This window comes from Crocodylus siamensis, chromosome 1 (genome assembly GCF_052110815.1).
Source record: "Crocodylus siamensis isolate JL-2025a chromosome 1, ASM5211081v1, whole genome shotgun sequence".
Taxonomy (NCBI): domain Eukaryota; kingdom Metazoa; phylum Chordata; order Crocodylia; family Crocodylidae; genus Crocodylus; species Crocodylus siamensis.
In genome coordinates this window covers 121,893,294-121,917,718 of record NC_143395.1, presented here as the reverse complement: position 1 = coordinate 121,917,718, position 24,425 = coordinate 121,893,294, and the positions used below count along the sequence as shown (strand labels likewise).

The following is a 24,425-nucleotide window of genomic DNA, read 5'->3' as shown; positions in this document are numbered from 1 at the left end:
AAGACTGAACTGAAGTAGTGAGCTTTACCCTTTCTTCCAAGATCAGAGAGGCTTGTGGCAATTCTAATATACCCTACTGCACAATTTCACCATTGGGCTGCCTGTTGAAGATACCCTGTTCCTGGCTGCAAAGCAGCTATTGCAGTCTACCCCAGAGCTGATTGCATTTTGGGAAAAATACTCCATCTTTTTGGCACAAGGGCAAACACATATGTGCATGCTTCCTTGTAAAATGCTTTAGGACCCTTCAAAATGAAAGGCACCTATCAAAAGGAAAGGCATATTCCATATTAAGTATCCTGTATAAACCTTCCTTTTAAATCAAATAGCTGAATAAAAGAAGTACAAGATGTCTTTAAAGCAGACTATTTTCTGTGTAACCATCTTCTCTACTGATGCCATAAATACTGTATCAAAGTTGCTTGACTAGTGCTTGAATGTTTTCATACCTACTGTGTTGACCATAATTAATGCATTATATTACAGTAAGGTGATGTCATACAGTTGTGACATTTAAGTTAGTATTTTCAGGTGCCTTCTTAGACCTATGAGACAAAAATCTAGCTGTTTCATATGAATGCTGTCGGGCATTTCATATGAAAACATTCAGCAGGTGATGTATCATATATTAGAGGAGATCCTTAGCTGGTCCAAACAGGGGACTTCCATCAACTGAAGATTTTGCTGCTTTGTTTTGTTTTTTTTACTGGTGTGGCTTGGTTTTTAAATATTGACCTTGACTTGCAGTTGCATTAATGTGCCTGTATGCTGCTCTGGAAGAGTAAATGAAATTTACACCTATTTTAAGACTCCTTTACACAGTCAGAAAAGTGTAAAAGAGCCTTATAAAAATGAGAATCAGGCCTGTGATTTTGAGAACTGAGTATACTTAAAAACAAGACATGTGGGCTTCATTTGTGACATTGCATAGATTTGCCTGCCTTGCACTTTGGAGTAAACTCAGCTAGGGTGCAAACTGCAACTAAGAATTAATTCCCATTTAGTGAGAATTAATTTAGTGATGTATTAATTCCCGCTTAGTGACTTTAGTGAGGCCAAGCTTTCACCCCTGAATTCTTCCAAGCCATTTTTGTAGAAGGAACATAAGTAATTTTAGAATGGAACAGCACTCCTTTCATTGTTCATGTCCCTTTCTCACATTTGGCATCAATTCAAGCAGCTTTGTAGCATCTATCCTATTTAAAATTGTGGATCATTCAGCAAGGACCCTCCTAAGGAATACAAATAGAAGTTCTTTCCACTGCTACAGAGAGATTAATGACACTGCTACTATTTTTTTTTTTACTTTACTCTTTGTCCTGTAAATCTGAGATCTATTGAACTCAACTAGCCCTTAGCGAGAACAGTGTTACCAAACTGAAGCTGGCTAAGTTCCCGTGAGGCAGAATCCAAGTGGCTGTGTTCTGCAGAAGTTGTTTGATGTGCCCAACTCCTGTTGCCGTCAATGGGACTTTTGTATACAAATGCTGTGCAGGATAGGGGCCCATGCTGGCAGAGACTATTGGTGTCTCTTCTAGGAACACAGTTTCGCAGGAGAAGGGAGCCATATGTCAGCTGATGCTGCTGATGTGGTGATGGATTAGTGTAATGACAAGAACTTGTTTTGTTCTGAAAACAGGAGAATGCCCCTGCTCCTATTGACTGGTTAGTGGGAGGAGAAGGAGGTGACAGAGCACTTTTTAACTTTTTTAACCTTTGGTGATAGTTTCTGTTAGGTTCATACTGGCGGACCTCAAACTATTTTTTGCATCTTATTGCTCTAGATTACCTTCCAAACATACAGTACTTAGAAAATAGTCTAAAAGGATATGCGGATGCAATTTGTTGCGTTGCGCTTGTCTTGAAGGAAACAAATAATGCGCTAATTTGCCTTTTGTTTCCATGGAGAAACAAGAGCAGATTGCTTAGTTGCAATGCAACAAATGTTGTTGGTGATACTTTGATTTTTGGGGGGCTCTATTTTCCTATTTCCTAAACTGATATAGCTTAGCTGGATACTGGAGCAGGAGCCCTACTTCAGGCATGTGCAAAAGATGTGACACTAGTAATAAAAGTTAGGAGTATTCGTTAATGCCTTGCTGAATTAGAATCTCTGACTCTCCAAGCTTCCTGTAGGCTTCCAGTACTATTTAATCAATTAAATATATATTACTCAAGAAAGTGAGTAACCAGTTAGTCTGTAAGGGCATCTATATAAAAGAAGTGAGGCTGCTCCAATGTGCTGTAATTAAAGTGCATTGAAGCAGGCTTGATTAATCAAGTCTGCTGGAGCATGGTAATTACCGCGCTCCAGGAGATTCTAACGTCTCTTGAATTGGCATCCCTGTGCTTAAAAATGGTGGTGGGGGTACTCTCATAGCACTTCAAATTATTCCTCTAATTGGAAGAAATCAATCATAATATAGAGAGGAGTGCAATAGGAAGTATGATTTTGCACTAAGTTCTGCAAACCATATAGCAGCACCTCTTTTTCCTGAGAATACTTTTTTTACATAAGGTGTAGTTAATTTATGGAATTCATTGCCACAGGAGGTTGTGGAGACAGATAGCATAGCCAGGTTCAAAAAGGGACTGGATAAATTCATGGATGATAGATCTATTAATACCTATTGAATAGAATGGTTGGAGATGTTTCTTCTGGTATCTCTGAACCAATAATGGTGGATGCCAGGGAGGATACTGAATAGGGAATACATCATTGAGATATCCAGTTCAATGATTTCCCTCTATAGCATCCACTTCTATCACTTTTGGAGACAATACTGGGCCAATGAATAGATTATTGGTTTGGCTCAGTATGGCACTCTTTATCTAATAGATCAAACCTGAAATGTTAAAACCAGGGACAGATATTTTGGAGTGCCCCAGATTAGTAGCTTGTGGGCTGTAATTTCCTTCCCCAGAAGTACCTTGCTATTGTAGCTCCAGCATCTTTGAATACCAGAACACTTAATTAAGTGACTAAATCAGGGGTGGCCAACCTGCAGCTCCTGAGCCACATGTGGCTCTTCAGAAATTAATATGCATCTCTTTGAATCTTTGTACAAGCACACGGTGACCAGCTTTGCTTGTGCAAAGATTTAAGGAGAAGGATATTCTCTTCTGAAGAGCCGCATGTGGCTCCGGAGCTGCAGGTTGGCCACCCTTGGTCTAAATGCATATTTAAGTGCTTAATTGGGGGACCAAGTTCAAAGCTTTGGTTTCTACAAAGTCATGTTCACTCATGTAAAACAATGAATTTAGTGTAAAGGTATATAATCAAAGAAAGGAAAGGTAAGCTTTTATGGTTAAAAGCATTTTGTTTTTAAAAAGTAAATGAAAAGATTAACAAACGAGTCTTTGTTTAGATGAACTAAATTATTTTCCATGCCCTCTGGCAGACCCACCCATTCATAAAGTTGGAGTTCAGTCCAACAGCATCCATTGTACACATTGACTGAGATGCATTGGAAGATGGAATACTCCTTTTTACCTGTTGCACTCATGACATACTGCCTTGCCTTTAATCACATAGCAATGTAAAGAGCTTATGATCACAACAAGAGCGGGGAGGGAGATGGTTTTGCTCATGGCTGCGTACACAAATGACAAATAGTGAGATGAATTTGCTGAGCAACAAGAATAGTTTTTAATTAACTTTTCAAATTGAAAAGTTACTTCATATTACTGGGGAGGAAAAGGCTGTGGAGGACTTGACTGAGGTCAGGTTCTGGATTTTCTTCATTTAGACGGAGGAATTCTTTTAAAAACAGAAGTCCTGGAAATAGGAAAATAGAGATGATCCCTTTTAAAGGAGAAAACCACAAGAATAACCAGTTTCATGCCTCTTAATGATTTTTTTTTTCATTGGCCTTGAACTACAACAAATAGAGAAAGGGAGGGGTAGAAGACTAAGTCTTATTGTTCCATGAAGCTAATAGGCCTCAATAGTGGTTAAAGTTAACCTTGCCTCAGTGATATGTTGCTGCCAGTACTGTTAAAAGGGCTTTCTACAACATTTCTCCTGATAGAACTAGTAAATCCAACATACATTTATAAAGAGGAAAGCAAGAGACTAAAACATCAATTAAATTGTTTTCTGGGGGGTTTTTTGTCCAAGAATGACTTCTTATAACAATAGCCAAGTGAAGGGGCAAAATCACTGAGCAAATAAACATTATTCAGTTTCACTTGCTTGAATATTCTGGAGTGGGGTGGGTGAGAAGCTTCACCGTTAGCAGCCCAGAGGTTGCAAGTTTGAGGCACTCATGGTGTGGCCCTGTCAGATTCCAGTGAATCTGTGAATTCTGCTAAATCCCTTGTCAAAAGGACACAAGAGGGAAAGAATGTTTTTGAAAACAACTCTATGTTGATAATATTAAGGATTTGCATAGTAAGATACGTGGCCATAAAAAACATGTTTGGAGTTTTCAGGTTTCTTTGCTTGGGCAACTTAAAGAAAATGCCAATCCTTTGGTGCAATCAGTTCCCTTCCTATGACAATGCATTTGTCCTTTTCTAACATTTTTATCAGATTCAAAGATAAACCATTCTTGGCAGTGATGACTTCACAGTATTCAGAAAAGAAGTCATTCAACTGTACCCATCACAAGCAAGAAAATGGCTCAAATTTCAGTTCTGTTTGTTAACAGATTTGAATGAGGTGACTCTATGAGCCAATAAGGACTAGATTCACAGGGGCTAGTGACTGAAGTTACACATAAACCAATTTAAGTTATCAGAAACTGGTTTAAATCTGTAACAGAACAGAAGTTCAGTGCACATAAACCACTTTCAAAATGGCTGAAAATGGTTTAATATAAACGTGGTTGAATGCAGTATCAGACTTAACTGGTGTAGATCAAATCAGTTTATGGAACTTCTGTCCCTGACCCCTTCCTGGTTCAAGTTAAATTGCAATCCCCCAGCATCCCAGGATGCTTTGCAGCCCAGGGCTGGGCTATGCTGTCTGCTTGAGCAGAGCAGGGTTGGCTCTGCACCTCTGCTCTCTAGCTGGAGCAATGATGGCTGGATGACAAAGGGTGTTGGTGGGAAACCCAGTTGGGGATGCAGCTCGGTCTGCCTGGCAGGGGCAGAGCAGCCCCTGCTAGACTTTTCCCCCCACTAGAATGGAGGAGGCGTGAGTGTGGGCCAACAGCCTCAGGCAGAGGGGGATTAAAGCCCCCTCCCTCTCCTGTCCCACCATCACAGGACCCCAGTTGGGGTCTGCCTGGCTTTTCACCCCTACTCGTCCCCCCTCCATTTCCCCCACCCCCTTTCACTTCAGGCTGCTGCCCAGAGCTGGCATCTGGCCCCCACCACTTGAGTGGTGAGTGGGGCAGGGGGCTAGGCAGACCCTGGCTAAGGTCTCATGCTGGTGGGAGGGGGAAAGGAGGTTTAATCCCCTTCCTTCTCCCCCTTCTTCTCATGCTGCTGCCTGGGGTTGGCATCTGGCCATGCCCTGCTGCTTGGGGACAAGCCTGGCAAGGGCTGCTTCTCCCCTCCCGCTCCAGGGACACCCCAGCTGGGGTCCCTGCAGACCAGAGTGGGGGTTTAAACCCATCCCCAATCATACTCAGTGGCCTGGCCACACCCTTCCCCTGCCCCCCAGCTCAGCTTCCCAGCCGCTGTTGAGGGAAAGGGAGGGCTTGCTTTAGCTCCCCTCAGCTTATGGCCTGAGGCACTGCAGGCATGTGGCTGCATTTCCAGAATCAAAACTGAATGTCTATGCACTTGCTTCTTGGTTCAATCTACAGGGGTTAGATTGACGTGCAACAATTGAATCAATTCAGGCTCAGGCTTTTGAATGTCTGTACTTAGTCAAAGGGAACTTGTCCATTGCAATGGTCTGTGTTACAATGTTTAATTTTTAGATGCACTATATTAGCTTTATGGCAGGCCAGCCCATTCACCATGGAGGATGTTTTCAGCCAAGCATTTATGTTGTGTACAGTGACTGAGAAAATAACTGCCAATTATGGATTCACAACACCAAAGTTAAGTTCCTAGACTTTCTAGATAATCCGTGGAGAGAGAAAAGACTCTTTTGCACATGAACATGTTACAGTGAAGTAAGTTAGGCTGAGAATATACAGCACATTAGTTACTCCACAATAATTGCTTGTGTACATGTTCTTATCTTGCTTTTGGTGAAGGGTAAATTGCTTTGCATTTACCGTGGGGTAAGAATGTACATGCACAGTAACCACAGAGTATCTGATGTGCTGTAATTTCATGTCCTAACTTACCTCATTGTAACTTACTCAGGTGCTCATATCATGAAAGGTGTAGCACGTGAAAGCAACACACATACTAGCAAACTTTATACTGATTTAGCAATCTATACTTTTTTCAGTCCAACCACAAAAATACGCAAAAAGTTTTTCTTCCTGACTGACTAATAAGACTTGACTACATTCTGGTCTCATTAACAAAAGAATTTATTGCATTTTTTTTGCCTACTGCATTTATGTCTATATTTACTGTCCTTGGGAAGAACACCCTTGTGATGGTGCCAACTTGTTTACAAAAATATTCAGGTATGTGAGGCTCACTGGGACACTTCTTTGCTTGTGGAGTTAAGGGTTATGAACTAATTAAGATATTTCATCTTTCTTTTCACTGACGATACTAAATTAATCCATTAGAACAAAAGTTACAGTTCTCTCCAGGGACAGAGAATGTATGTATCTGATAATAGGTAAGATCCTGCAGTTGTAGCTGGGGTCGTTATTAAATCCTGATATATGTATTTTTCAGAGTTTCTTATTGGAGAGAACAAGAAGAGAGGGTTTCTGGCTTGTGATCAGAACTCAGTAATTTGAGTTGATAAAAGCTATCCAACAGAACTCTTCATTTGTTGGAGGAATCTCAGATTCCTTGCTTTAGCTTAGCTCAAGCTGTTTTATAAAGTATCCATGTAAAAATGATGGTTTAAATAAGTTCGAAATGAAAGAAGGTTTACTTAACCCTTTTACTGAGTGTATTCTAACTTTAAATAAGTTTCTTTTTTTCTCAGCAGAATGATAAAATAGCTAAGGAATGGGTTCTTAAAAAAAAAAAAAAAGTATCTGTACAGTGGGGGCCAGGCCTTCTATTTGTTTCTTTTAATACAAATGATGACCACTAAATATATGTCACATTCCAAAAACAAAATCACTCTTCTTTGCTGGATGACTTCTTACTGCTGGCAGTACACTCATTGTGTCTGGGCTGTAGCTGTGCCTGCACTATTCAGGCTGTTCACTTCTTACCCTTATAACAGCCCGAGATAAATAGCACAGATTGTTGCTTCCCTAGCAGTTGACAAAAGCACTTCTAGGTGTGGTCCAAAATGCTCTTCAGCCAACTAAGAGCAAACAATTAATTTAACTTCTTTAATGTATAGCTGACCCAAGGGTACATGAGCACTTCTGGCTCTTTGTGTAAATGGTTCTTTGTATAACTGGCAATTTTAATCCTATCCCAGGTATCGGTACAGCCCATTCAAGAAGACCCCCTCCATCCCACTGTGTTGCTGGATGTACCATCCAGGTCTTAAATTTTTACTGATTTCAGTGGAAAGTTGGGAACTATAGAAGCTACACAGGACAAGCAAGGGTTACTTACATTTGTATTGCCTGTTTTTCTGTCATTTTTAGAGAGGCTTGGGATTTTGGCATAGCCTGTGAAATGTCTGCTGCATGAACTCTGAGAACTTGCCTGGGGCTTTTCTGTTTTATAAGTCCTGATACTGACATGTTAAAAACATATGTTCAATATTTTTGTTTCCCTATAAGGCCATATCCCAAATTGTGGACTTCTTGAAGAATTGTGTTGATGTTCAATCACGGCACCAGTACTGGTAATATTCCAGGATGCTTCTTTTCATTTCAGAACTCTAAGGGTTGCAATATTTGGAATGGCCTTTTTTAAATGGACTGATGGTAACAGGTGATTCTTAAAATGTCTCTTGAGTAGATGCAGTTTATGTCTGTTAGGACCCTTGGGGCATTATCAACACAAAAGACCAATCTATTTGCCAGGAAGCAACCTTTTCTGAATAATTCATAGGTTACAGTTTCTCTTAGCTGAATGAAGATATTAATACATTTATAAAATTTTAGTTGACTTGGTACATTTGCCAAACCCCTGTCCATGGCCAGTTTCACTTGTATAGTGAGTCATTTCCCTTGTTTGTTTGTGTTTTCTCACTCTAAAAGAAGTGAGAAACATTTTATTTTAAAAAGAATGGACATATAAGCCCACACATAGTAGAGGGACTTGGGAGCTGACATTGTATTTCAAGTTAGTTAGTTTTGAAATTGAATTAATAAAAAAAAGTCAGTTTTGTGAAGTTGTTGTCCTTTCTCTCAAAGTCAGTTTTTTCCAGCAAAATATATGTTTTGAGTCATCTATCTGTATTTTCTTCCAAAACAAATACACTGAAATCTAGCTTTCCCTTCTCCTTTTTGTCTATCCGAAAATGAAAGCTGCTCTTGCAGCTTGTGCAGGATTCATAAAAGAGGGGGATACCCCTTCTGAGGCTCTGCCCAGAATTTAAAAATACACTTGGAAGAAAGATTTTTTTCAAATACCTAAATACCTAAAGATTTAGGATCACAAGTTTCACGTCAAAGACTTTTGTTCCTAAGTCACTTAGAGTTTTCAAAATCCTACTCTAAGTGCTTCAAAGCTCAAACAGACTTGACTAAAAACAATTTCTATTTTAAAAATTCAAAGCTTTGAGGGACCAATCAATCATCACATCATGTTGCCGTAGCAGCTTTTTGAGCAAGACTGCAATTTTTTTTTTTGTAAGGATTTAGAACCTGCTGGAATACAAGACTCTGAACCTCTAATATTAGTTCATTGAGTCTGTTTTGTTACTTGCTGTTGATAGACACCACATGGGAAACAAGAAGCTTGTAGGTCCGAATGGACCATGTTTTGAAACAAAATGCACTATGCTACCTTGCCAATGCAAACACCTCCCAGAAACTACTGCCAACGTAATTGGTCTTCTCGGCTATTATTTCATCTGGACTCTTTCATGTGGTGCTGACCTATGCAAACCCAACAGTACATGATTTTTTGTGACCCTGATATTTGCCAATCAGCATTCCTTTGCTCTGCTCAGTTTGTTCACATTCCACTTGTGTTACATTGTTCATAGTGAAGGCTTTGTGCATGGGAAAGTTATTTGTACTGATAACTTTTAAAAGAAAGTTTCCTTTAGAAAATTTGTGCCACTGAAGTCATTGAGACTTTGCTAATGAGGGAGGGGCTTAGAGGTATCGATTCCTCTTGCCCCATATTCAGGAGTGCATTAAGTGAACTTTAAATGGTGACATTACAAAGAAAATGCCAGTGTCCCGATGTAGCCTGTCCTTTGCTGAAATTTGTTTTTTTTCTTCCCTAAGAGAAAAGTAATCCAGTCTGTGTGCTCTTGTTAGAATTCTAGGGATTGCAGCTACAGATGAATTTACAAATGCTAAAGTGAAATGAGACAACCGATGAGATGAATGAACAGATACTATGCTATATGTCATTATAGTAAGGCACTTATCTGCAGTCACTGTTTTTAGGTGGTTGAAAGACGATTAAACAAAATAATTTGAATCCAAAGCACGCTAAAAGCATCTTAAAATTAAAAGACTTAAGTCATGGGTTGTTCCCCACTGCGTATTTAAATATTGACCTTTATTTAAAGAGAGTCTTGTTTAAACTCTGCTGGAAATCTAAAGACGGTGCTTAGCACCAGTCAGCAATGCTACTGAAGGAATCTGGCTCAGATTCAGGTATGCAGGAACTCAAGACTTCATTTATCCAAAAGCTTGAATCATCTTTGCTTACATCTGAATAGGGCTGGCTGGCAATCAATCAGAAAAGCAGAATTATTTACCAGCAGAATGGAAGAGGTGAAGATCTGCGTGCTATGGATGTGGAGGATGTGAGCAGTCAGTGAAGGGTGAGGAGGGGAGGACGCTATGCTGTTGCCATGATAAAGGAATACAAACAGCTGCGTTAGATCAACAACTTTTGAAAATAATGGCATTACTTTGAACTTAAGAATCTCTACAACCCTGAAAATTCTGTAGTTGCACTCGTCCGCATTTTTCTTCCGCTGCTTTTCTGAGCCTTTGGAGCAGGGAGGGAGGAGAATTGGTTGATATTCTCTTACCTCCTAATTCAGGCCATATCCTTATCACTACAAACTGTAATTGATGCTGACAGAATTTGCCAGGAAATGGGTCCAGAGCAAACTTCAGGATGTAAATCAAAATGTTTGGTTTTGTAGGCCTTAATGGGGCATGTCTACACTATGTTAGATGCTGCTAGGGAGTGGTGCTATGAAAGTTTGCCCCACCCACTTGTTCCCATGCTGTGTGTACTGCCTGCTGAAAAATGTTATCACTGCTGTGAGAACCTTGCTGGGTGTGCACCAAAGAGTGGCTATGTGCCATAGTTTAGGCATTTAGCACATGTAGAATAGGAGCAACATGGTGCACACTAACACTGCCTGATACAGTATGGCTATGACCAAGTTACTCTGACCATAGGCTAGGGACAGATATTCAAAAAGCCCGAGCCTGAATTGATTCAATCTTTGCAGGTTAGTTTAACCTGCCTAGGCTGAATCAGTTTGTAACTGTACAGACATCCCCTCTGGACAGAAAAAATGTAGGCACATGCCTGCAGTGGCTCAGTCTAGAAGTTGGGGGGCACTAGAGCAGCCATCCCTTCCTTTCTGCAGTGTTGAGCTGAGAAGCGCATGGCTAGGCCCCCCACAGGACACCCTGATTAGGGAGGGGTTCCTCCCTCCCCTCGCTGAGCCAATGGGAGTTTACACAGCATTTATTACCCCATCAGCAAAACAAAAGGATCTTTCATTAGTTCAAGCTCTTCCTTGGAACTAGTTGTTTAATGAGGGTCATTACCAGCTGACCTGTTGATTAGCTTCAAAGAGCCCTAAGCCACTGTCCTTCATCCCATCTCCCACAGCATGGATGGACATAGCCAGTATGTGGTATGCTAGCTAATGCTGAGAGGTGTCTGCATAAAGCAGAGGAGAGGGGGGAATCCCTGCTTACCAAGGAGTGGTGGAGAGAGATGGGGGAACAGGGAGAAGCCAGGCAGACACTTGCAGTCTCTGTTGGAGCTCCAGTCAGGGAGCAGAGGGGAGGGGCCAGCTCTGCTGTGGAGCAGAGAGCCCTGCTCAGCCCAGGGAGCATGCCAGGATGCTGGGGGAGTCTGGTTTAACTTAAACCAGGAAGGGGGTCTGGAATAGACATTGCATAAAACGGTTTGACTGAATCAATTAAGTCTGATACTACAAATTCAACCAGGTTTATCTCATTTTGAAACTGGTTTATGTACACTGAATTTATGTTCTGTTACAGATTGAAACCAGTTTCTGATCACTTAAACTGGTTTATGTGTAATGTCTGTCGCTAGTCTAGGGGTCTAGAGCAGAGAGTCAGTATACTCCTGTGTAACTGGGATGCTTTTGTCAGGTGTGATCCTGCCTTGCGCAGGGGCCTGGATTTGATAACTTTGTGAGGTCCCTTCTAGTCCTATTTTCCTATGTTCCTATGCTGATACCAGGGGTGCTTGACAAGAGACCATAATCCAAAAAGATATTATAAACAGGCGCTAATGGAATTGGCTGCCATCCTTTCCTTCCATATTCCTAAATGACATGAGGGATTGGACGGTTATCACTACATGGAAAAAAGGTTGACACTCACTTGTTTAACTAACCTATGGGGCCTGGGAGCCAGGCCCTAGAATGCCAATCCTGGTTCAGCCCCTGACTTGCTGTGTGGCCTTGGACAAATCAATTTGCAAGTGAGGGCAAGCAAACTGACACAGAAGCATTCTGAAGATTAACCAGTATTTATACAGTGCTCTAGAGAGATGAAAATAATGCAAGTACAAAGCCTTATTAGTATCACACCATTCTTCACACCAGTGTAATGTTACAGAGTGCTTGCTGAAATTGCTCCATAGCAAAGCAATTTGCATACATGTAAAAGAGAAATAATGCCCAGTACAAATTCTAACCAGATACTGAAGTTTTTCTTTGTAATGTCTCTCTACCTTGGGCATGGAGTGCTGAGAAAATAATTGTAATCTTGGTTTAATAAGAGAACCAGTAGGGATTAGATGTACTGATGATACTTAACTGTCCAGTTAAGGTGATATTTATTTTACTGGGAAATTAATTTTGTGTCATAATTATTTTGTCATTTTAAACTTAGCAGCGCCCTTTTCTGGCACTTATTTGTATGAGATTATATTTTCTGTAGATATATCTGGCCATCCTGGTCCTTGCTCTTTCATGGCCTTGGAGGTATTGCTGAAAGGCACTGCTAATGGATTGCAGAGGAGCGTTGATTACTGGAGGATTGAAGGTGGACTCCGTTTACATTTGCACATTAGAAGCTAACAGTTTAATGATGTAATTATATTTAAAATTTGTGACCACTTGTCTCTCTTCTTGGAGTGATCATACTAATGATGGAATGCAGTACATTCTGACTGCATAGTCACTGCGGGAATGATGTCTTGCTGGTTGATAAATGAGCTGGCCAGTTTAGTGTAACAGGCTATAAAGGGCAGCTATCAGCAGATGAAGGATATGAGAGAATTGTACTAGAGGGAGTGAAGTACAGCTGGTTATTTATATTAAATTAAACAAAATATAAAAGATAGAAGATTGGAAAGATACAGAAGCAGGAATATATAATTACAAACAGACACCATGCCCACACAGAAGAATCAGTGTACACTAACAAAGGAAAACCTTGAAACATACAAGGTTACTGGGAACAGTTGTGTGTGGTCTTGAATAAAGACAGTGTCATGAAGATCATTGTTATTACATTGATTTACTACAGCTCTGGAATTGTTCCATATACAGTAATTCTGGAAACAGTTGGGTGCCTACTTGCTTCTTTAATTGGCACAAGGACCTAGGTACATTTACAGTTCAGAACCGGAAGCAGTGTGGGTCAGAGACCAATTATTAGTAGTTAAAGCGTGCCTTTATTTCATGCTTTGTTTTTCCTCATTGGGCATGTCTACATGTGCAATGAATGTGACTGAATAAACTCCAGTACAATTTGAGCCAGATTAAACTAATCCTGATGTAACCATCTACACGTGTGTGTAAGCACTGTAATTTAGTCCACCATTGGATAGTACCTGTGTCTGATGGGACTATCTGACAGCAATGCAAATTAGTCTACACTGGCCCAGTTGCCATGCACATGTAGACAGTGATGCTTTACTGTGCAGTACATTACTGTGCACTAAAGTGCACGTGTAGATGCACCCACTAAGGATGCCCCTTACAAGGCAGCTCTGGCTATCCTATCAAGCAGTGCTGGGACCTAATGTGGCTGGAGCCCTGTGTAGCTTTCTGCAACCTTAATTTTTATTTTACTGCAGTACTGAAATGTAGTTCCACTTTTAATCAATAGGTGGAGTAAACTGGCAATGTCAGAATGCAGAAACCTAAAGAAGGGAAATGGGAAGTTTTTGTATTCTGACAACTGTTTCCTTTCTACCTTTGGACTTCTCAGTGACCAATTCACCATGGGCAATTTTTTCAAACTTGAGTGTTTAAAGTTCAGGATCCAGATAAGCAGGTTTATTTTCATAGGCACTAAGCACTATGTAAATCCTATTTTTTACTTCAGTGGTGTTTGTATGATATTCATCACTTCTGAAAATTAAGCTCTGTTTATTTAGTTGCTTAACTTAAGGCACCAATATTGAAGATGTTTTGACCTGAGAGTCCACAAAACAGTACCTCTTCTTTGGGCTGATATTTGATAACTGATTTCAACTCAAAGCCATAGTACTTGAACCTTTTGAAAACTTCCACTATCTCTATTTCATCCATGGTGTTAATAGGTAAGTGTTTTGCAGACATTAGAGATGGGTAGGCTTGGTTCATTTCCTTTAACTCTCTTATCCTCTATAGTAGGATATAGTGATATATTTCCTGGAAAATCAGAATGGTTGTAGGGGACCACTCTCCTCCTTTTTCCATAAATAAAAGCCTATGAGCAGGAATGTGCATTTCCTTGGAGGCAAACATCAGTGGCATAATATGTGCTGTTGCTGCATGCTCCCAGGAAACACCTGTGCATGTGTGCTCTGGCGTGTAGCAAATTGCCTTGGGTCTGGTAGGGAAGGTTGTGGCCAACACCAAGGCTGGCCCTAGATACATTACCTGGGGTCCTGAGGGCCTCTGGGTGCTGCCACAGCAATCAGGCTGCTGGCCAGGCTCCATGCTGCCGGAGCTTGGCTTCACCTGGCCAGGCTCCGGTTTCTGCTGATTCATGCTGCTGCCATGTGGACTGTCCCAGGTTTTTAAGGCTTGGGGGGGTGGGGGGTTTGACACCAGGATCCCCTGGTATTACCCGCCCCCCGTGCTGGAAATCAGCAACACGGGGAATGCCTGCATGTGCGGCCCATGCGGTGTGTCACGAGCCTGCGGTGCCACATACCTCACGTCTGCACTCGTCTGGATGCATCTCTTCTGTCCTAGTATCCTAGTAGATTTGTTCATATTTTTTCATTCATATTTTCCTTCATGTATCTATTTATCCGGTTTATTTGAGGTGACTTGGTTATGCCTCTCTCTTCCACATCTAGCTACAAAAATGCTGAAACTCCTCCCTAGGACAGCCAACAAAAGAGATACAGAGAATAGATTAGTACTTGCATTTAAGGTATTAAGTCTGCAGCAGCCTTCTAGCTCTTAAATACCCATGATATAAACTGGGCTTAGCTTTTGTATCTGGAACTTGACCAAGTACAGTGCTGTACATGTATTTCTGAGTTCCATTCAGTCCTTGTTGCAGTTAGTATGTAAAGTTATGGCTTGGGATACTACACACTATTATTTTGGAGTCTTGGTCTGATACCCAGAATGAAAACAGGTAATATAAAGTCGAATCCAAAGTAAGAGCTGGTGACTGTGCAGAGCAATTCCTCAGAGTAGTTGAGGGATTTATCCAAGATTCAACAAGGTGTAGTTGGAAGGTGCTGTACTTTACCTCAGGATTCATGAGGCTTTAAGAATAAAAATCTTCTTTGATATGCTCAGTAAGCAAGCACATGGATCTGCCGGTAGTTCAGACAACAGTTCAGTCTCTGCCACATCATGGCTACTCCAGTTTTTATTTTAAGGATGAACTAAAAGAAGCCTAGTATCTTTCACCATCTGATAGATCAGATTTGTTCTTTAATGCATTCATTCAAGTTGGCAGCAATTTGAGTGCCTGGGAGGTTGTGTTCATAGGAGAACTAGAGTTCTGATGTAGCCTACAAGCTTGAACTGACTGGCAGTATTTATTTTTTATTCACATTATGGATGTGTTCAGATGAGCACCACTATCCACAAATGCTGCAAATGCAGGTGTTCACTGAGCTGCTAATTTGCAGTGTGGTAGATTTTTTTTGACACCAGATGATCCCAGTTTCAAAAAACCTGCACCAGAAAAAAGTGGGGTGGACCACATGGCAGCAACGTGCACCACCTAAAACGAGCCTGGCTGGCTAGAGCCATGCTCCCACTGCAGGCCAGGGTCTGCCCAAATTGCTACCCCAAGCCATGGGAGGCCCCCCAGGATCCCAGCTAAGGCTGCTAGAACCTGCCCAGGTGCTTTCCCCAGCCTCCCCTACCCCACCCAGGGTAACTTGCTATGTGCCAGTGTGCACATGTAGGGGCATTTTCTGGGGGTGTCCCGGGAGAACACACATTCCTGCTCATGGGAGTGTGCCTTGTAATGTCACCCTTTTACTTCACAACTGGTTCTGTCTTTATTCCCTGATGAATTGTTGTGCATCTTGGGACCTCCAGCCATATATGTTAGGTTTATCACCAAACTATCAATAAATTTATGTGTACAATCAAAACTGGTGTTAAAATAATCTTTCATGACTGCAGTGGCAGTACAGCTGTAATATGGGGAATGTAATGGGTGTCTTTATGTTAGAAATAGTTTGTATATTATTCTGATCATGAATAACTTACTCTAATCACAAGGCTGGATGATCCAAACATGGGTTTGAATTCATATGCATTGCTATAAGCACTTTACAGCTTTGTTTGCCTGTCTGCTAACATTTTTTGCAGTGTGCCTTTAAAGTCTCTAGATTTGCAAACTGACACTGCCAATGCCCTAACAAAGAGCTCATCAGCTTTAGCAACAATAGCCATGTCTTTGTCTGAGCAGACAAAGTTTTTAGGAGGAGTTTTATGGCTTGATCTTGTTAAATGCTGAGAATCTCTAACTCCCATGGAGTTCAGCAGCAGTGAAGGTGCCCAGGACCTGAGCAGGACAATTAATAAAAAACAAAACATTTTTTCAATCTGTAACAGAGAGAATCAAATACAGTAACATACCCTTGTCCTTCCATTATTCCACTGGATATCTGATATTGGTTGAATAAAACATAGTTTCTGGCTCTGCTATAACACTAGACTTCAATGAGTTCAAGGAACACCCTAAAGAAAGTTAAGGATGCTTTGGTAGTACTTGCCATTTCTCATATGACTTTTGTTGTTGGGATGCAACAAGTCTGGCTCCAAAAGGGAGGCGTCCTTTGAGTCTCTATTTGCCAATACGACAGAACCTCACCCTGTAAAAATATTCCATGATCTAGTTTTGGGACTTGACTCTCCTGCTGGAGAATTGCTGAAGTAAGTGTTCTAAGTGAATGAAAAAAAGAGATAAGCACAGGTTACTTACACTTATTAAGTATTTTCATTTAGCCTGCAACTGGCTTATGTGATATTTACCTCTAATTTAGGACCTGTTCATCTTGAGTTTGTTTACACCCAGCAACTAGGTTTGTGGCTTGTTAGCATTTCATTTAGAGTTTGTTTCGATCTAGGATATAGTATGTTTACAGGTAAGGTGTTCCTAGTTTTCAATAATCTTATCATTAGCTAGTTTATTGTCCATTTACAAAATTTGATGCAGAGGTGTTTTCTGATGTTACACAAGTCCTCACCGAGCAGGACAGGAGCTTCATCCAAGTACAGAATTATATATGTTTCTGGGCCATATTTGCTTGAGCTACTGCACAACCTTCTATGTTTGTGGAATGGAGACATAAGCCACTATTCAACATCTTCATTAATGATGTGGGCATTGTTGTCAGAAATAGACTGGCCAAGTTCTCTGATGACACCAAACTCTGGGGTAAAGCATCCGCACCTGAGGACAGGAGGGTGATCCAGGCAGACCTTGACAGGCTCAGCAAATGGGCGGATGAGAATCTGATGGTGTTTAACAGTGAAAAATGCAAGGTTCTCCACCTTGGGAAGAAAAACCTGCAGCATCCTTATAGAGTCGGCAGTGGTACTCTGGCTAGCATTAAGGACGAAAAAAAAACTCAGGGTCATGATTGACCACAAGATGAACATAAGCCTTCAATGTGATGCTGCAGCTAGTAAAGCAAGCAAAATGCTGGCTTGCATCCATAGATGCTTCTCGAGCAAATCCCAGGATGTCATTCTCTCATTGTACTCGGCTTTGGTGAGGCAGCAGCTGGAGTACTGCGTCCAGTTTTGGGCTCCACAATTCAAAAAGGATGTGGAGAAACTTGAGAGAGTGCAGAGGAGAGCCACATGCATGATCAGAGGTCAGGAGAACAGGCCTTATTAAGAGAGGCTGAGAGCTATGGGACTCTTCAGCCTGGAAAAGTACAGACTCAGGGGTGATCTGGTGCCACCTATAAGTTTATCAGGGGTGCTCACCAGAATCTGGGGAAACGTCTGTTCACTAGAGCACCCCAACGGGTGACATGGTCAAACAGTCACAAACTCCTCCATTGGTGTGTCAGGCTGGACATAAGGAAGAACTTTATTGTCCGAGCCCCTAAGGCGTGGAATAGACTGCCGCCAGAGGTGGTTCAAGCACCTACTTTGAACACCTTCAAGACACATTTGGATGCTTATCTTGCTGGGATCCTATGACCCCAGCTGACTTCCTGCCCCTGGGGCAGGGGGCTGGACTCAATGATCTTCAGAGGTCCCTTCCAGCCCTAATGTCTATGAAATCTATGAAGGGGCAAATTGTTAGGGCTTGGCCCCCACTCTGCTCCCTAGCTGGAGCTGTAGAGACTTCAGGCTGCTTCTCCTCTCTCCTCACCATTTCCTGATAAACAGGAATTCCCCCCCTCCCCTCTGCCTTGCTGAGGAGGTGTCTGTGTATTACCTAGCAGACCACATGCTGGCTACAGTCCCTGCTGAATCAACCAGTAGAATCAACAAGTAGCTGGTAATGTCCCTCTGTTTTCTTAATTGGGTGATAAACACTGTTATCAATTTACTGCTGAGCTAATCAGAGCTCCTGCCCATGGCCCACCCAGCTCTACGCTTTGGAAGGAAGAGAGGGCTGTTCTAGCACCCCCTAACTTCTAGCCTGAGCCACTGCAGACGTGTGACTGCATTTCTGGGATGTCTGTCCAGTTACAAAACTGATTTAGCCTAGCCAGATTAGACTAACTGGCAAAGATTGAATCAATTCGGGCTCAGGCTTTTTGAATGTCTGTCCCTAGCCCCAGAGAATCCCCATGTAGGGGGTTACCTTACTTGTACACGTGTGGCCAGGTTGCGGCAGGGCACCTGGGGCCATTGTCCCACAGGATAGGGCCCCTGGAGCCCTGGGCATGGCAGAGACCTGACTCTGAAGGACAACAGCCCTGGTCAATGTCTGTAGACTCAGTGAAGTAGATCAATGATCCCACACCAAAGATGAAGTCTGTTTATACTCCAAATGTCTGTACATGCTTCAGGAATCAGAATGCGTGGTAGAGGTGATTATCTTTTATTACACCAGCTAGATTTTTAATATTGTTTGCAAAAAGTTCTTTAATATTTTGTTTGCAAAAATCTATTTGGTTTAATAAAGGATACCACCTCCACCACAAGTTCTGATTCTTTTTGCCTCTAGATCAATACGGGTACAACCTGGATACCTTTGCATGCTCCACTGAGCACCTGGTGCCTCTTGCATCTGACTGCCAGTACTTCACTACTACGAGGGTAATTAAGTCTTTGGATAATATGTTGTTTTCCTTGCTCCTCAAGGCTAGATGAGATGGGAGCTCCCCACCCAGGTTTAATCAACAGCATTGTCGTAACAGGCCCAGCTAAGAACTTATGGCAGCATTTGATTCAAGACCAGCTTCTTCAAAACAAAGTGGCATTTATTTGCCAGAGGGGCCACAGCATCTGTGGAAATGGGTGAAAACAGCAGGGAGACTTATGTGATTATTTTCCTGCCTAAGCTACAACTCTCTACCCGTTACTCAGGTTGACCCACCTTATTTCATAACTCTGTTTGCTGGAGGCTTATCTCTAGCCACTGTTGCTCTTAGCCACTCAGCCCTTCTTCTTTCCAAAGCTTGCCTCCTTAACGTTTACACTATTAGGAAGAATCAACCAAGAAGGAGCATTCTCCAATTAAGTTTTGCTTCTTTGCTCTTTCAAGGAGCCTTAACTTTGCCTTTGACTAATTTCCTCTTTCTTTCCATTCCCCGACTCTCCCTAGTCATTTTGGAGTTAACTCCTTATAGGCAAGTGTGAGGGAGCGGCAGCTAGGGGCGGCCGTGAGCTCCCTAGTGCCGCCTACCGTCACTTTAGGGTGACGTAGCACCCTCAGAACCTCGCCCGCCACGACTTTGATGGTAAGATATATAATGTGGAGGCTGCCAGTTTCCCTAATGGACGGTCTAGTTGTTCGTCCCTATTCCAGACGGGTATTTGATAAGCGTCCTGCCTTAAGGGCAATGCGTGCCTCCAAGCCTCCCCCTCAGCACGCCCCAAGCCTCGCAGCTGGTCTGGGGGACGCTTGTATGGTCCCTCGCCCCTCGGGTACCCTTGTCCTCACTCTCAGGCACCGGGGCTCTTCGCGCACCTGACGCCTGCTTGGGTCGGGCCCCAATCTCTGGCCCGTTCCCCACGCTCTGGGCCTATCACGCTGGCGCCCAGCCACTTGCTGGCGCCTCCTGTGTCGGCTCCACCAGTGCCGCTCACTACCGGCCCCCCCTGGGCCGGGTTCTAGCCGGCGCCTGGCTAATCGCCGGCTCTGCCTGAGTCTGGAGCACTCTCGCCGCCCTAGCCTCGGCGCCCTTGGGCCGGCACACTCTCACCGCCCTAGCCTCGGCGCCCTTGGGCCGGCACACTCCCTCTGCCCGGATCTCGGCTCTCTCGCCGCCCTAGCCTCGGTGCCTTTGGGCCGGGTTCTTGCCTTAGCTCTATCGCCGCCCTAGTCTCGGCGCCCTCGGGCCGGCTCTCTCTCGGCACCCTAGTCTCGGCGCCCTCTCGCCGGCTCTCTCTCTCGCCTGGCGCGCTTGCCTTAGCTCTATCGCCGCCCTAGCCTCGGCGCCCTTGGGCCAGCGCTATCGCCGCCCTAGCCTCGGCGCCCTCAGATGGCTAGCTAGGCCTGGCTATTCGGCCCCTCTCTGGGGCCTCGCCCCTCAGGGGCCTCTACCGCGCTCCCTACGCTTCACCCCTGTGGGCTTCCCACTCCGGGGCCAACACGCCACGTGCCCTGTCTTTGCCCCGCTCCGGGGCCTTGCCCTCTCTAGGGCTGACTCCGCGCCTCTTGCGCTCTGTCGCTGCCCCACTCCGGGGCTTTGCCCTCTCGGGGCTGACTCCGCGCCTCTTGCGCTCTGTCGCTGCCCCACTCCGGGGCTTTGCCCTCTCGGGGCTGACTCCGCGCCTCTTGCGCTCTGTCGCTGCCCCACTCCGGGGCTAAACACTGCCCTTATGGGCCGGGGTCTGTAACCCCGCACACCGCGCCTCCCTGGCGCACAATAATGCCCAGCAGCACCGACACTAGTGCCCCTGGCACTGTGCCTCAACTGGGCACTGGGAACCCCCAAGCGGTTGGGGAGCTCCCCTGAGGCCTCCTCGCTCCCCTACAGCCTCACCCGGTCCTCCGGTTAACTGTAACTTAATACTCAAGCCATCTGGCTATAACATAAGCAAAGGCTCCACACGCCTAATAACTCCAAGCCCCACCAGGGCCCGCAATCCTACCTCCAGTCAGGGCGATGCTGTTCCCTGCATCATTGCAGCCGGTTAGCACAATGAAGTAGCAGCCACTAACCCAGGCCGCTCAGCCCAGCCGCAGAGCTCCTGCTCCTGCAGCAGCCAGAAGGGAACTGTCTTTCAGGCTCTGGCCTACGCTGGTTATAAAGGCCAGGCCCTGCCCTCTTCTGGCCATGTGACCACCTGGTTGTCCTAGCAACCAGGCACCTGGGCTGCCTGGGTGATTGACAGCACTGCCAATCCCCTCACACTCACGGGGCACCTCTGTGACTCCGTGACAGCAAGAAAACATCAGATGGATACACTGAGATATAAATAGTAATACATACAATACCTTCATTCTCCATGTCAGTGACAGGGGAGATGATGATGGAGATGGCAGAAAAAGGAAATACTTCCCTGTTCTCTTCTTTCGGAGTTGAGTAGAGGGAGCATATCTTGTCTAGTGTACAATATGCAATGCAGAGCAAAAAGAAAAAATAAGAACAAAAGCAAACACCATCAACAAAACCCCTCTGGTGCAGATTCGCCTCTCTTTCCATCTGGCACTTATCACAGTCATTTCCATCTATGAAAAGGGTGGGTAAATTGTTTCCACTGCTGTTAGTGAGTGGAAAATTCTAACTTTGTGGTATTTTTTCAGTCACTTTGCACCGATGTAAATGATGACACAAAGGGCAAGCAGAGAAGATAATCAGGCCACCTGGCTAATGTAGAGTTGCTTAAGGGTATAAGTGAAATGAAAATCACGTCTTCTGTTTAAGGTGTCCATCGAAAGATGCAAGTCTTAAGGATGGTCTGAGGTCCAAATTTTTTGATTATTAGTCCCAGAGTTTGGGGTTGGGCCCATCTCTAGTAAGAATAGGAACTGAAAAGAAATATTTTCACTTTGACTGGAAAAATAGGAAGCCCTCCATAACTACAGCAAAAGTAAACTAATTAGAACACAAAATATGCAGTCATTAAAGGAAAACATTCCACTGCCTGCTTGGCTTCTCCTTCACATGAAGAAATTAAGTTTGAAAGCTGACGTAGGTATTACTAATCTTGCTTTGATGACTCCAGCTTCTACACAGTAAGGGGCTGACAGGTCATAGGCTGTGATTTTAAAATAAACAGACTTGAGTTAAATAAAAAGAAGGAAGTGAATTTTGTTCTTCTTGATATGTGCACATGAACCTGTGAAGCTCTGAGAGACAAATCTGAACTATCAGATTATAGAAATAGCTTTGGATTCTTAACTAGGAAAAAGATAGAATCATCATTTCTCATCTATTCATTTTTATGATACTTTGGCATCCTTACTAATGGAACAAGAAATATAAAATGGCTAAAATAAATCATTAAAAGAAAGTAAGTACTGTAGGCACAAAAGGTGGTGGTACTAAATTTAGGTCCCCAAATGTAATTTCAAGTTTATAATATGATTGTTGCTTGCTGTTAAAGGAATACTGAATTATTGAGGAAGGTATTTTCCTTGTTATTCCCTACATTGTGGGTGGGTTGGAGGAAGTTTGGCTTTAGAAATTTTGGAAGAAATTTTGTTTCAAGGGCCACCTTCAGTTATGGAAAAGGAAAAAATGAAATATTTTACTTGCCATGTGACATTAAGCTTCTCCCCCCTCCCAGTATTATTGTCCCTGGTGTATCTCCTGGTCCTTAGTCTTCTGTTTAGTCATTTCATTTTCAGACATTAATATGAGGTCACAAATTGTGGCCTAAAAAACCATATTTTAAATTTTAAAACATTGCATTTTTTAAAGCCCTAAGCATCTCCAGTTCATTTTTTTAACTTTTAAAAATACTCAATTTGGAGCATAACATCTCCAACAATATATGGATGAATATTTCTGAGGTTTGAGAAGTGTTTGTTCTTACTGAGCAATTGTGACTCGTCATTAATTTGTTAAAAATAAGTTGGTCTTTCATTACATACACAGTAACTGTAGTGCTCAAGTTAAAACACAGTGTTTTATGTGTAGATATTTCACAACCCCTAAGTATCCATAACCCCCCTCCACCTGATCCTGTCAGAAGCTGCAAATACTTGACTCAGAGGTGATTGAAAGCTGAGGTCAGCCAGCACCACTTGAGAACCATCTGTTCCTGCATTATTCGGCCATTGGAGAGCTGCATAACACCATCCTCAGACAGAAGATAACTCTACATAGGGCTGCTAAACAGGGAAATATAGCAGAATAGAAATGGCTGGTGGAAATAGATATTTTTGGCCTTAATTTTGCAATAAATCCCATGTGACTAGAACCATACAGCTGTATGGACTACAGATGATTTTGGGTAAGTGCTTGCATCTTGAGGTCAGTTTACACTGGTGTAACCAGGCTGAAATTTAATTCAGTGGTTTGGCCTCTATAAAGAAAGTGCACTTTGATGTACAGAATTTAAATTCCTTGAGCATGGTCTTTAGTTCTGTCTCTATTTCAGTGGTTTGTTCATAGAACCATAGAAAATCAGAACTGGAAAGGACTTCAGGAGGTCATCTAGTCCAACTGCCTGCTCAAAGCAGGACCATCCCCAATTAGATCATCCCAGCCAAGGCTTTGTCTAGCCAAGTCTTAAAAACGTTCAGTGTTGGAGAGTCCAAAACCTCTCTGGGTAACCTGTTCCAGTGTTTTACTACCCTCCTAGTAAGAAAATTATTCATAATATCTAACCTCAGCTTCCCTTTCTGCAACTTTAGATCATTGCTCCCTGTTCTGTCATCTGCCACCTGAAAACAATCTAGATCGGGGGTGGCCAACCTGCAGCTCCAGAGCCACATGTGGCTCTTCAGAAGTTAATGTGCATCTCCTTGAATCTTTGCTTAAGCACACTGTAAACTGATCTAGATCAGGGGTGGGCAAAATAAGGCCTGTGGACTGGGTCCAGCCCACAGAAAGACTGTTTGGCCTGTGGTGGGTCCCCTGGTCTTGCCTGACCCAGGCACTGTCTGGCCTGTTGTATGTCCCACCACCCCCAGGCATGCAGTGGGGCTGAGGCAACCCCACAGCTGTACTGCCTTTCTAGGCAGTACAGGTAGCAGTTGCTCCTTCCAGTTGTGGCTGCCACTGGCCCCAGCCCCATGCTACTGGTGGGGACCCACGTCCACAGCCCCAGCCTGCCCTGTACCTGCTCTAGTCTTGGCCTGGTAAAGCATACCAGCTCTGGACCAGCTGGAGCCAGTGTACACAGCCCTTACCCCAGACTGTCTCATACCTGCTCCAGACTCACCCGCCCATGCTGAGCTGGGCAGTAGCTGCTGCTTGGTGCAGGAGAAAAGTGGCCCCTCTCCCTTGCCACTGCTGGGCCCTTATTGCTGCAGCCACCTGGAGCCCATGCCTGGGCTGCTCTGTGGCTC

General features: G+C 43.4%; 1 long non-coding RNA gene across 2 annotated transcripts in view; it reads right to left on the bottom strand.

The window, feature by feature from the left end:
* The window catches only part of LOC149873270 (uncharacterized), a 58,463-nt gene extending 36,968 nt beyond the window's left edge, over positions 1–21,495 (bottom strand). The window contains exons 1-3 of one of the 2 annotated variants that reach the window (XR_016439850.1): positions 21,402–21,495; positions 16,539–16,711; positions 14,502–14,669 (exon numbers count right to left, since the gene is read on the bottom strand). This is a non-coding gene — a long non-coding RNA (uncharacterized LOC149873270). Of the gene's footprint in view, positions 1–14,501; positions 14,670–16,538; positions 16,712–21,055; positions 21,144–21,401 lie in introns of those variants that run through there. The other variant, XR_016439849.1, reaches the window with a different exon arrangement.
* Positions 21,496–24,425: the final 2,930 nt, after the last annotated feature.